At 42.4% G+C, this 13,203-nt stretch overlaps 1 protein-coding gene across 3 annotated transcripts in view; it reads right to left on the bottom strand.

The window, feature by feature from the left end:
* Positions 1 to 13,203, bottom strand: part of FTO (FTO alpha-ketoglutarate dependent dioxygenase) — a 414,023-nt gene that overhangs the window by 40,664 nt on the left and 360,156 nt on the right. The window lies entirely within an intron of this gene.

Raw genomic sequence — 13,203 nt, 5'->3', positions numbered from 1 at the left:
TCCTACTATGTGCTGAGTGTTCTACATATATTATATCATTTGACTTCACCAATCCCAAAATAACAAACTTCAGCCTTCTAAAGTCTTCCCCTCCTCAAACCCCAACCAGAATAATTCATTGTGGCTGTCAATATTAAGGAATATTTCAAAACACAAAGTTTTTAGCCACAGGTTTATTTGTTTTCAATAACAGGGATGGATTAGATCCATATCCAGGGGCACATGTCAAACAAGTGGCCAGTTCTTATTTCTGGAATAGTCAGAGGAAAGCTCCTCTTAAAGAGGAAGCCCACCGAGGCACTTCCCGTAGCCAGTAAGTGAGGAGGCTGACAGGATCAGGGCACACAGCCAGCCTCTGAACCGTGCCTGGCATCTCAATTTCTGAGTTTGCTTTTTGTCTCAAAGCTCATGATTTCCAAATTCAAATGCAGCGCAGATTCCTTCTTCCCCTTCCCCTACTTAAGACTGCCAGTTCCCCTGTACTGCTGGCTAAGCAGCTGCAGTATAAATAACTGGAAGGAATGCTTTCTGCTTGGCCACCCCTCAGGCAGGAGACAACCAGCTTTCTCGGAGGTGTTCGGCGAGCCTCCGCCGGTGCCTCATTAGAACGCGAGACACTCCTGCCAGCCCTGGGCGCTGGCTGCCGGCTGCCTGTGGTCTGCGTCTGCAGCCCTGACGGACGGCTGAGGCTGCAGCCTTCCACTGAAGACCAAGTACATGAGCCACTGCAGTTAATCAATAAGATAATGGAATGAATCAATAGGAAAGATTTTTAGAAGGTCTTAATTAAAGAAACACTTGCAGATACAAATGATGTCTTCAATCTATTGATGGTGCCAAGGTGAAGGGTTAAACACAAACAAAACCATCAACTTTATTTTGCTGGCATGCCTTCCACAAGAGAACAACCCAGCAGCCTCCTGGCCCCAAGGTCGGCCCATTAATCAGTCCCTTGTCAATTCCATGGCCACACTGTATGGGAAAATCAGTCTATGATCAAAAATTTTAATTACTAAACAGCAGCTCAAAACAGCAATGAAAAATCGATGTGAGCACCCCCTCTTGCCTTCCTGTGCTCCTAAATTGGGGGCTGCACCCCTCCTCCAAAAAAAAAACAGTTCTGCAGATGCACTCCCATTCCGATGTGATGCACAGAATTAGAATAATTAAAGAAAGCCTAAATTGATGGATCCCATTTAGGCAGGGGAATTCTCCAGTGGGCCTTCTGCTCAAACGTGTTACATCAATATTTTTGATTCCCCACACGGGTCCAGCACTAGGTACTGGTTTAAAGAGACATCAATCTGTGATGTCAGCATTTATCTAATGAACCTTCAAAAATCGATGTCCAGCCATGGTCTGTTACATGCAGGCACCCAATTTGCCTACTCTCCTGACCTTACTGGCTAAACCAAAAGCCGTAATAACAGGAAACATGGAGCCTCAAGTGGACAGGTGAGATGGCTAGAACAGAAGAGGCTGAGATAATATAATCGATTTCAACCCAGAGAACTCAAATGATAAAGGAACAAAACTAGGGAGGCCAAGATGTCTTTCTAAACTTTCATAGGGCCTCCTAACTCTAGACAAGTACATTCCAAAATGATCAGCTACTTCACGTCATTTCCCCTCAAAACTCACCTTCCCCTCACATCGTTTCCCTTCGTCCTAGTGCTGCCTGACAGGATTTCGGTCCCTTTCCTGACAGCTGTGGTAATTTTCTGCTTTCTTGGGTTACTCGACTGGGAGTGCCATTTAGCTCCACTCAACAGGAGGCCCGTGTTTAGTTCTTCCCTTGTTAGTGTTTATGTTCAACTCATCCTCAGCCTTCTGCTAAGAGCACTCCTTGACACTGATATTTTGACACGGTAACAAGCCAAGGAGAGAGTCTAAGTTTGTTTCACTTCTTTTTGCCTTTTTAAAATAAATTGGCCTATACTGGCTGCCAGGAGGCTGAGCTAGCTCAAGTGCCTAACTCAGGGAGCCAGGCACGCCGTACACAATGCCAGCATTTGACCTGCCTCATGCTCTCTTCTTTATTCACCGCAGTTCTATCTTGCTTGACCCAAAGAGTCAGTCTTGAGAGCGGTGTGGAGGCAGGACAGTTGGAAGATGTGTTGTGCGGGCTGAATTAGTTGTTGTAGGGTGCTTGTCTGTCGCCCCTTGAACACAGCTTTCAGCAGCCCATTGTGCCAAGTTTGAGGCCAATTAAACGACAGTGAAAGGGACCATGATTTCATTTGCTTGGATTGTCACATTTCAGAAGTTCAGCAGCCTGCAAAACGTTCGCTGTCTCTCATTAAGCCACTTCCAGCAACTGAGTAAAGTGTCTAAATGAGCTGCTTTTTATGCTCTGCGTTCGGCCCGAGAGAGAAGAATACCATGCTAGCCCCGGTATTAGAAAGTGCTTCTGACCTTACAAACAGAAGACGCTTGAGAACAGCAAAATCGACTCTAGGATAAAAACGAGAAGGTATTCTAAGAATTTCTGTTGGGTTTTCTAGCATTTCTCTGGAAGAATTCTCGCTTTGGGGAGGAGGCAGGAGTGTGTGCATGTGTTTGAGGGAGAAGCACATCCTAAGCAAAACGAACTATTGGTATGGTGATCATGTTTTCGAAACCATAAATAAAGACCTGTAAGTTTTTTTTTTTCCTGACACATGCATTTATTTATTTAAAAATCCCCACAAAAATATTTTTTAAATTCCATTTAGATATACATTTAACAGTGAATTGCCTTTAAGCAAAGAGTATTATATAAAATCAGATTTGTCCTGGAAAATCTGATGTGTATTAGACATTGGACAGATTTCAACTGAGTCTCACTTGGGTATAAGGAGGAAAATTGATCTTTCTGGGGACTGTGTGTATGCTAATTCCTATTACGGTTCCAGTTTGATTAGAAAATTGCTATACGGAAGTTGATAATGACAATTACCATTAGTTGATTTCTTGCTAGATGTCAGACACTAGCTGACAGACACTGTATCTTATTTAATCCTCTCAACGGCCCATTTTCCAGATGAGAAGACTGAGGCACAGAGAAGTTACTTAACTTGTTCAAAGTCATATCTGGCAAGAGAAAGAACAAAGACTCAAACCCAGGCCTGTCTGATTCCTAACCACTTTGTGTTTCTGCTTTAGTGGTAAAAGGCTAGCACAATCCCCGGTGGACTCACAAAATAAAAACTGGCAGCGGCCTGGGTGGTAGAAGTGATGCCCGTCCCACTTCCCCCGGGGCAGAGATTGGCATGGCCAGGGAGTCAACTTCAAACTTGGTTAATGCATTTGCTTTGGTGGACAGAGATCTTCTGGAGTTCCAATCTTTCTACTAACTTTTCCTGAAAATAACTCTTACAAGTAGGGTTCTTTTTTTCTGATCACAAAAGAAAATCTAGAAAATGTTGAAATGCCCCAAGAAGAAAACAGAAATAACATGTAATTCTACCACCTGGCTATAACCACTCGGTGCAGATTCTCTATTGCCCTTTTTGCCAGTATAACATATGATTTCATGTATTATTTGCTCCGTGTTTGGTGTTTTTCTCAATGAATATACGAACCCCCCCAAACTATGTGCTGCACTCTTCCCATGGAAAGAAGGGGTTATAATCACTAGATTTGGTAGGTCACTCTGAAGGTCACTCTCTCAACGTAAATCCTGGGTTCTTTTAAATACTGTGTCATCCCACCTGACTCCATGGAGGTGAAAGGTGGAACTTTTTCAGGCCCACGTAGTGAGACTAGCCCCAGGGGCTGAGAACTGAAGGTCAAAGAAGCCCAGGGTCTGGCTGCCTGTACCCAACCCTTGAATTCTAGAAGCTTCAAATGTAATCAGAGTTCCTCCCACCAGTGCTGGGACCATTTTTTTCCTTAAAAAAAAGTTGCAGAAAAAGCCCAACCTAAAACTGAGGTGATCAGTTTTATTATGTTTGTGTTTAAAAAAAAAAAGAAAAAAAAATCATAATCCTGGATAGAATTGTTTTGTTATTTGAAACACATATAATTGATATTCTTGCTTGAAGACAGAAATGATACTACAGCCTGCAGCAGTCAAGGGTTTACAGAACTGAGGCTGCTGTTCCTTGCCTGGCCCCGGGAAGGGTGTGATGAATACAATCTGAAATCAATATCAGGGAACAGTTACTGCATCTCAATATTATTTGCCAAGATGGGCTGCTGGAAGAGGTGTGGGGGAAAAGAGATATATGTCAATAGCTCTAACGGAGCACTCCACAGCCACGCACAAAGGGAGGTCAAATAACTATCAGCCAACCAATTCCTATTGTAAGTAGTAAAAATGTTAAAATCAATATTATTAAATAAAAAGTTAGCACTGCTATTGAACTCTCTCACGATCTTGGCAGCGCCGGGCTGGAAATGAAGGAGGCTATTTTCCAATCTCTTTGGGGGCAAATGTTTAGCATCATTAACATTTGCAAAACATAGGGGCAGATAGGTATTTTTCACATATAAACTGAACCATGGGGAGCAGGTGAACAATAGAGCTGGGTAACTGTCACCTCACTAGAAACAATAACACTTTCCCACCCTGGGTGGGATTTAAACTCTGAGGGCCACTGAGGGCTACACATTTTAGAGCTAGACATTGCCCCTCTGACCCTCAGGGCGACAGAGGTTTGGCTGGTCCTGAGCTTTCAAGGAACAGAGAAAGGTTCTATTTGCTGTCTTTTCAAATCTCAAGATTTAGAAATGCACTGGAAATAATCATGAGGGAGAAAAGGAAAAAGGAAGGAAGGGAGAGAGGGAGGAAGGAAGGAAGGAGAAGAAAAGAAAAGACGAAAGAAAATAAGGGCATTTTAATAGCAGAAGACTGACCTTTCTTGTCAAGGAAAGGGAAAGAAAGGGAAGGGAAGGGAAGGGAAGGGAAGGGAACAAGGGCATTTCAATAGCGGAGGATTGACCTGTTCTTGTCATCCTGGAGGATGGTGGGGAAAGCTTCTCAAAGCCAAGGATATGTTCTTTGCTGCTGGTGTTGGGTGGTTAACTGTGCAAGCTGAAGGGAGCGAATAGATAGGTATTGAAAAAAGATGAATTTAGAATAAAGATCGCCCAGCCAAAAACTGCTATGAAAGAAGCACGCTCCAGTTATGTCTGAAGGAGGAAGGAGAGGGAGGGAGGGAGAGAGAGAGAGAGAGAGAGAGAGGGAGAGAGGGAGAGAGAGAGAGAGAGAGAGAGAGAGAGAGAGAGGTGCAAATCTGAGTGACAGCCCATCGGCAAGACTGCATTTTCTGTTCTGACCTGCATTTAAACACAGAGCTGCTTAGCCTTTTGAACACCTGAAGTTGGCTCCCTTGTTTGCATTTCACAGAAACTCCTATTGAAAGTAAACAAGAACCTTTGGTGAATTCTTTAGCATACAAATAAACCAGCAAAGGCGGCTAAGTAGGCCTATCTGAACTAACTGGATAGAAATATTCATCTGTAAATAACCCTCCAATCTGGTGCTTTCCCGTACAAATACTACATGGAACATTAGACACAACTAGCTTCTAGGGATATTTAGGCTCACTAGAGAGCAATTTTTATGTCTACTGGCATCTGTGGGTAGTGATATGGACTGACTGTTAATATAACCAACATAAAATTTATGTGAACACTCACTGAAATAGCAACACACTGTCAGACAGCTGGTGGCTGATGCGGAGCACATGCGGATTTTATATGCACTGCGTAAACTAACCTTTGCAATAAAGATTTAGCAGGTTTATTAGTTTAGGAAATCGCTATAATTAAGGATAATTCATAATGGCCGCTTATCCACTCTCCAGCAATAGCTAGCTTAATTTAGGCTCCATTTCTTTGAGCCATAAATAAGTGAGCTGCTATCTTCTGCACAGATGTGGGATTCAACCTGTTCATGTTGGCTGGTTTTTGCTTATGTTTTAATCAAAAGCATTAGTAGATAAGACTATAAAAGGCACAGGTTTGAAATAAAGCAGCAAGAAATGCACAGGCAGAGTTTTTTTTCTTCCTAACTACTCAAAAAAAATAAATAAATAAAAATAAAAAAGTAACCTCTCCCTCCAGAGGTAAAACAATTAAAAGTAAATAATCCTTTTAAACGTACTTAAGGAACTTTCATCTACAATCCCAGGGAGAGAGAAAGTGACAGAGCAATAACATTAACGAAGGCCAAAGAAATATGAGTGTGCCCTCTCCACAGTATTCCCACTTAACTGTGCATGTAATTAAAGCCTGACCTTTGCACACACTGACGGGCAGTGACTTCCCCTGGGACCTGAGCAGGGCCCACGAGGACGGGAGAGTTCTACAGTGCAGTCTCCTGCCTTCAGTGTCTACTGAGAGGGACAGTGGCTTTTGTTCTCTGTCTCCATTGCCAGGGACCCTCCTCCTGCTGGTCCTTAGCTACACCTGATACTCCTCCCATACTCCGTCTTTGGATTACTGCCTACGTGCTCTGCACATACCCAGGGCGTGAGTCAGCAAAAGGCAAGCAGGGCCAGAAAGAAGCTGGGTTCAGACTGTTTGCATCTTTAATGCCAACTAGTCAGTGGCCGTGCCCGAGGTGTAGGCCACTCTGCCCAGCCCTCCTTGGCCTGGTCTGAACAGCCGGCCGAAGAAGACTTTTCTCTCTCGTGCTCTCCCCCAGGGCATTTCAGCTTGATTGACAAGGGAATTTGGAATCATATTAAGCGGGAAGCTATGCCGAGACTTAAGAGTAGCTTTGTTCTTGAGATTTTCATGATTGTGGAGTTAATCTGGTGTAATGGAAACGGAGTTGGTCTAAGAGTTGGCAGGCCTGAGATGCGTTCCCAGCTGTGTCACTCGTCAACTGCCACATCCCTGAGAGAGCCAGTCGGCCTCCCTGAGCTTCAAACTCATCACTTGCAAACTGGGACCTCACCACCTGCCCCACCTACTGCAAGGACTGCAGTAAGGACCCAGGGACACAGCACCTACAAAAGTCTCCTGGGACAGCAAAACACCCTGTGGGGAGTTCCAGTTCAACCACTTAGGAGTGGGAACTTGCCATCTCCTTGTTTCCCTCTTTGGTAAGTCAGGGCCAATAATATCTGCCTTATTCACCTCAATGTGCTATGAGGATCAAGAAAAATGGGTGCAAAAGTGGCTAGTAAGCTCTAAGGCTCTTTACCAGGTAAGATACTCTAACCAGATACTCCCCTTAACAGTGCTGCTCTGCAGGTTCTAACGACATGCCAAAGTTCCTCAGAGCCAGTCGATCAGAGGCAGATGGGGAAGAGGACTTGGAGGAGTCTGAGAAAATCCCACTGTTCATGGGGTGATGCAATGACCCCTAAGAACAGGCTAGGCACACCGATTTTTTAAAAAAATCTATTATAATTACGTATTTAATACTATTTTATTATCAGAATAATTTTTCCATTACTGGGAAAGTATAAAAGGTGTCTCCGTTTTCTCTATGAATAGTTTATCTGCTGAAGATGGGAGTAGTCAGTGACAAGCTCAGTTAAACTCTCTAGAAGAAATTTCTATCCCAAGGCACTCTCATGCAGAGGCTGTTTACAGTAAAAAAAATGAAGAAATTGACATCATTTGACACTTGTTATTGACAAATTCTGGTCTTCAGTGTCCTGACTGCAAAGCTGGCATATCCCCAGAAGTGCAGCAAAAGAGGAGCCAGTGACAATACAAAGAGTAATTATGCTAAGTGGTTAGCACAACTCAGCCATCCCTGGCTTCAGCGTCCCTTGCTGTGGGGCTCCAGTGCCAACGGCCACCGTGGCCATGCAATGAGAACAGGTGGATAGGAGCTGGACAACTCCAGAGGAATCCTCACAGTCAGGGAAAGGCCCCTGGCTCGCCTTTCATCACCATGGCCCTGAGAAGCAGCCCGACCTTAGCTCCCCAGTTAATCAAAACAGCCATAGAGCTCCCTTCTGTCCCCTGAGCTCCAGTTGTCTGGCGTGCTTACCTGTAACCCCGGGATGGCAAGTGGCTCCCTCTCTTTTTCATTCATGTACAGGCCTATTTAATCAGGTGTGCACTGGGAGATTTATATCCCATTACAAAAGTGATCTTGGCAAAATAAAAATCTAATGCTGTGGGTTGTAAAATAGTGCTGGATCACAGAATGAGGGAGCAAGTGGGGTCAGGCAATTGCCTAGCCGTCCCCGTTCAAGCATTCAGACTGAAAGTATTAGCCCAAAATGAGGAACATATTTATCAGTAAAATCTTTTATTTTTTTTTTAAATAGAGTTTCCTTTAGGAGTCAAAGTTCACAGGAACATTTACCATTCTGGTGCACAAATTGACATCTTTAATAAGGCTTCTGGAAATTCAGAATTTAAATCATGGTTAGAATGATAGGGTCAAAACATGTCAAACTAAGAACCTGTGGTCAAAAAATACATGTTTTCATTACAGCCCAATTGTTTTAAACCATTCTTACTCTCTAAAAATTATAAACTGAAATAAAGAATCTTAAAAACAACAAATAGGTCCCAGGGTTTTCTAAAGAAATACCCAATTGCAAGGGCTTGCCTAAGCAGGGGAATAAATTTTTCAATATATAGCAACTCAAGCAGAAGTAGTAATCATAACAGTAGTCATGCCTGCAACAGCGGGAGTAACAGTCGAAGTAGTTGAAACTACATGTAACCTTTTTTGAGGAACCAGCGCTCCACAAACACAAATACTGTGTATTACGCTGCTAGAAGTAAAATTAGTAGGATGGGTAGAATTAAGATAGATCAAGTACATTTCTACCATAAAAAGGTAGGTGGCAAAAATGATAGCAAAGGAAGAGTGCAAGAGGACTCAAGGTTTAAAAAAAAAAAAAAAAAAGAAAAAGAAAAGCATACTACTCTAATTCTCTCTGCTTTAAAAAAAAAGTTTTGTATTAAAAACAGTCAGAAAAGAATCGAATATCTAGGAATAAATTCAACCAAAGATGTAAAGGACCTGCACACAGAAAACTACAAAACATTGCTTAAAAGAAATCAAAGAAGACCCAAATAAATGGAAAGACATTCTGTGTTCATGGATTGGAAAAGTAAATATCATTAAGACGTTAATGCTATCGCAATTATTTTACAGATTCAACGCAATCCCAATAAAAATTCCAACAGTTTACTTTGCAAAATTGGAAAAGCCAATTATCAAATTTACTTGGAAGGATAAGGGACCCCAAGTAGCCTAAAATACCTTGAAGAAGAAGAACAAGTTTGGAGGACTCATACTTCCAGACTTTCAAACATGTTACAAAGATACAGTGATCAAAACAGCATGGGACTGGCATAAAGACAGATATGCTGACCAATGGAATCAAACTGAGAGTTCAGAAACAGACACTCACATCTATGGCCACTTGATATTTGACAAGGCTACCAAGTCCACCCAACTGGGAAAGAATAGCCTGTTCAATAAATGATGCTGTGAGAACTGGATATCCATATCCAAAAGAATGCAAGAGGATTCCTACCTCATACTTTATACAAAAATTAAAATGGATCAAAGTCCTAACTATAAGAACCAGGGCTATAAAACTCCTAGATGAAAATTTAGGGAAGCATCTTCAAGATCTTGTGGTAGGCAATGGTTTCTTAGACTTTACACCCAAAGCACAAGCAAGGAAAGAAAAAATAGATAAATGAGACCACCTCAAAATTAAAAACTTCTGTGATTCAAAGGACTTTGTCAAGAAACTGAAAAGGCAGCCTATGCGATGGGAGAAAATATTTGGAAATCACATATCTGATAAGAGTTTAATATCTAGAATATATAAATAAGTCAACAACCCAAGGGGCAAAGATGTGAATAGCCATTTTTTCAAAGAGGAAATACAAATGGCCAAAAAAACCACATGAAAAGATCTCAACATCACTAGCTATTAGGGAAATACAAATCAAAACCACGAGATATCATTCCACACCTGCAAGAATGGCCACTATTAAAAAAGAAAAACAGAAAACTAGAAGTGTTGGAGAGGATGTGGAGAAAGAAGAACACTCATTCACTGCTGGTGGGAATATAAAATGGCGCAGCCGCTGCGCAAGACAATTTGGCGCCTCCTTAGTAACCCAAGTATAGAACCATCATATGATCCATCAATCCTGCTACTAGGTATATACCCAGGAGAATTGAAAGCATGACAGACATTTGCACATTGATGTTCATAGTGATATTATTCACAATTTCCAAAAGATGGAAGCAATCCAAGTGTCCATCAACTGAGGAATGGATAAGCAAAATGTGGTATATACATATGGTGCAATATTATTCAGCAGTAAGAAGGAATTTGGTCCTGATGATGGATGCAAAAACATGGATGAACCTGGGGGACATTACGTTGAGTGAGATAAGCCAGACACAAAAGGACAAATTTTGTATGATCTCACTAATATGAACTAAGTATAATAAGCAAATTCATAAAGTTAGAATCTAGAATATAGATTACCAGGAGATAGAATGAGGGTAGAGAATGGGGAGCTGATGCTTAATTTGTGCAGAAATTCTCTTTAGGTTGACTGTAAATATTTGGAAATGGATAGAGGTGATGGTAGCATTACTGTGAGTATAATTAACAATGCTGAATTATGTGTGTGGATGTGATTGAAACGGGAGGTTTTAGGTCATGTATGTAAGGAAAGCTAGAGGACAAAACATGGGACTATATAAGACAGTGAACCCTGTGGTGGACAATGTACTGTGGCAAGCAGCACAAATATAAGAATGTTCTTTCATGAACTATAACAAATGTACCTCACTGTTACAGGGTGTTTATAATAGGGTGATATACGGGAAATATATCTAACGCAAACTAAATATAAATAAATCCACAGACACTGAATTAGATTAGTGGTTATTTAGGACTGGAGAAAGATAGAGGGATTGAAAGGTGACTCCTAAGGGGTATGGGTTTTTCCTTCGTGGAGTAATGAAGATGTTCTAAAATTGATTTTCAGTGATGAATACACAATTCTGTGATTATAGTAAAAGCCACTGATCGTACACCACGGATGGACTGTATGGTTCGTGAATGTATCTCAATAATACTGCTTTAAAAAGTTAAAAAAAAAAAAAAAAAAAAAACCCAGCCAGAACAAGAACTTCTTGATAGGTGATTTTCAGTACCCCGCATCCACGGCATCTTCTTAATGCTAGCAATTTGGATCACTGTTATAGAAAACAGATGCATTAATATTGGTTCACTCTCATTCCCATCTCCTGCTAAACTGCAAATGAGACACAGTACATTGCTCTGAAACCTTTGGATCCCCAACATAGGATAGGATCTCCGATGAGCATAGGATTCCCAATATGTTTATTCCTGGGGTCAAGATATTCTTGTCATGTAAAAGAGAGAAAAGAGCTGTAATGGGCTGTACAGAATCTCCAGGCTTCTGTCTGAATCCCTGACAGTGACCCAATGAGGTTTCACTCTTACCACTTACGTTTCTTTTCCCCTTCCAATCTATTTTACAACTTTCCAGGAAGATTACAGGGTCCAGCCAGGCATGCATGACCTCAAGAATAATCAAAATGAAGACAGTATACGCTGCCTAATAACAACAATGGATTTCCAAACTGTAAAACACGGTGCTGCTCCGATTTCAAGTCCAAGTGGGAAATAGCAGTTCCAGCCCAGGGCTTGTGTTTTTTTTTCAAACTATTCCCTCACAATTTCTTTCATTGAAGAAAAGCAGATTCCCAACCAGAAATAACAAACCTCTCCAGCTCAGAAGATAAACAGGAGGCCCCCTGCTTCCGCCTGTCCTTTGCCTGGTGCCACTGACACTGGCAGCCTAGCGGTAATATTTTGTTAACTATCATAACTTGGATTCATTTGATTTGCAGATGGGGACCCCTATTGGTATGAAAAAAATCCCAGGGAAAACGGGAACTAAACACAGCCTTCTTAAGCAAATGTCCCTGAGCTTGCCATCAAAAATCCAGAGTTCCACTTCAAAAGAGGAAAAATACAGAGTGCTGGAATCCTCTTCTCCCACCCCCACGAGCATGCACCCCTCCTGGAGAAGCCCAGCCCTCCCATACAACGCTGCGGAGTTAACCTTCCCGCATGCCCCACGGGGGTGCGAGCGCGAGCACGCTGCACTCAGGCTGCCCATGTCATCAGGGTGGCAGTCCATCTCTTTGCTGACAGATCTCTGTGTTGGGCAGGATTTCCAATCCTTCGTGACTATCTATTTGTCACTGCAGGTGAGTGGTGGCACTCAGCCTGATCCCCAGCCACTTTCACAGTTACTTATCTGTCTTTATGGATTCATCCTGTGTGTCAAGCCAGCACATAACAGCATTACTGTCAGGGTGACAAAACTGTCCCCAGAGTGCCACAAATGATTCTCTCTCTTTATGGCTGCTAGCAGGGGGGGAACGCAGTGACACCGCCTCGCCTCACTCATCTTTCTCCGGCCCTCGCCAGGTTTGGCACCTCCTCCTGCAGGTAGAGCTGGCTAATGGTGGGTTCAGATGAGCACGGCTTTCTGTGGTCTCTAAAAATTATATAGAAAAGCGGGGCAAAGCGAGAGTTAACTGCAGTGCTTCCTCCAGGGCGGCCCAGCTTCCTGTCACCTGCTCTGATGCGAGGCACTGAAGTGTTTAGATATGTATCACCATATCACAGAGGAAGCCAGAGTGGGGGTTCTCTCTCCTCTCCAACCCCTGAGGCCTGTCAGTTTCCCACTCCTCCAGGAACACGGAAAATACACAGCTGAGGGAGCTCCAAAAACTAACTGCTAAACCTGTAATCTGAACCACAATGACGAGCTATGATTTGAATGCTGTCATTTTTAGAACAGAAATAGTAAGTGGAGCTAACAATAAATAAGAATTTCAAGGGTACTTTGCATTTGCCAGATGATTTGTAATCATTTGCGTAAGTTGACTGTTTTAAAAATAGCATCTCATTTTCTTTTTTTTTCCTGCTTTTAAATGGAGCCCCAGTTCCATTTTCCCTCACAGGCCTTCTTCGAAATGTAATTTGGACAGCAATGTGGTGCCTGTGGCCATGTTACGTGGAAGGAAGGTTTCTGCTATCCCTTTATTTTAATCTCGCAAGAGCATGCCAAAATTAACGCATCAAGTGAACACTGAATTTTTATTGCCACCAGGAACGTGCTCAAGGATCCCACATTAAGACATGCTACTTCTAAATGAAGTCCACAATCATTTCACTGGCCTGTCCAGAGTGACCTTCTACTGCCACTCCGCAGTTT

The sequence above is a fragment of the Choloepus didactylus genome, chromosome 22, assembly GCF_015220235.1.
Source record: "Choloepus didactylus isolate mChoDid1 chromosome 22, mChoDid1.pri, whole genome shotgun sequence".
Lineage (NCBI taxonomy): Eukaryota > Metazoa > Chordata > Mammalia > Pilosa > Megalonychidae > Choloepus > Choloepus didactylus.
This window is presented reverse-complemented; position numbering and strand designations above follow the sequence as displayed.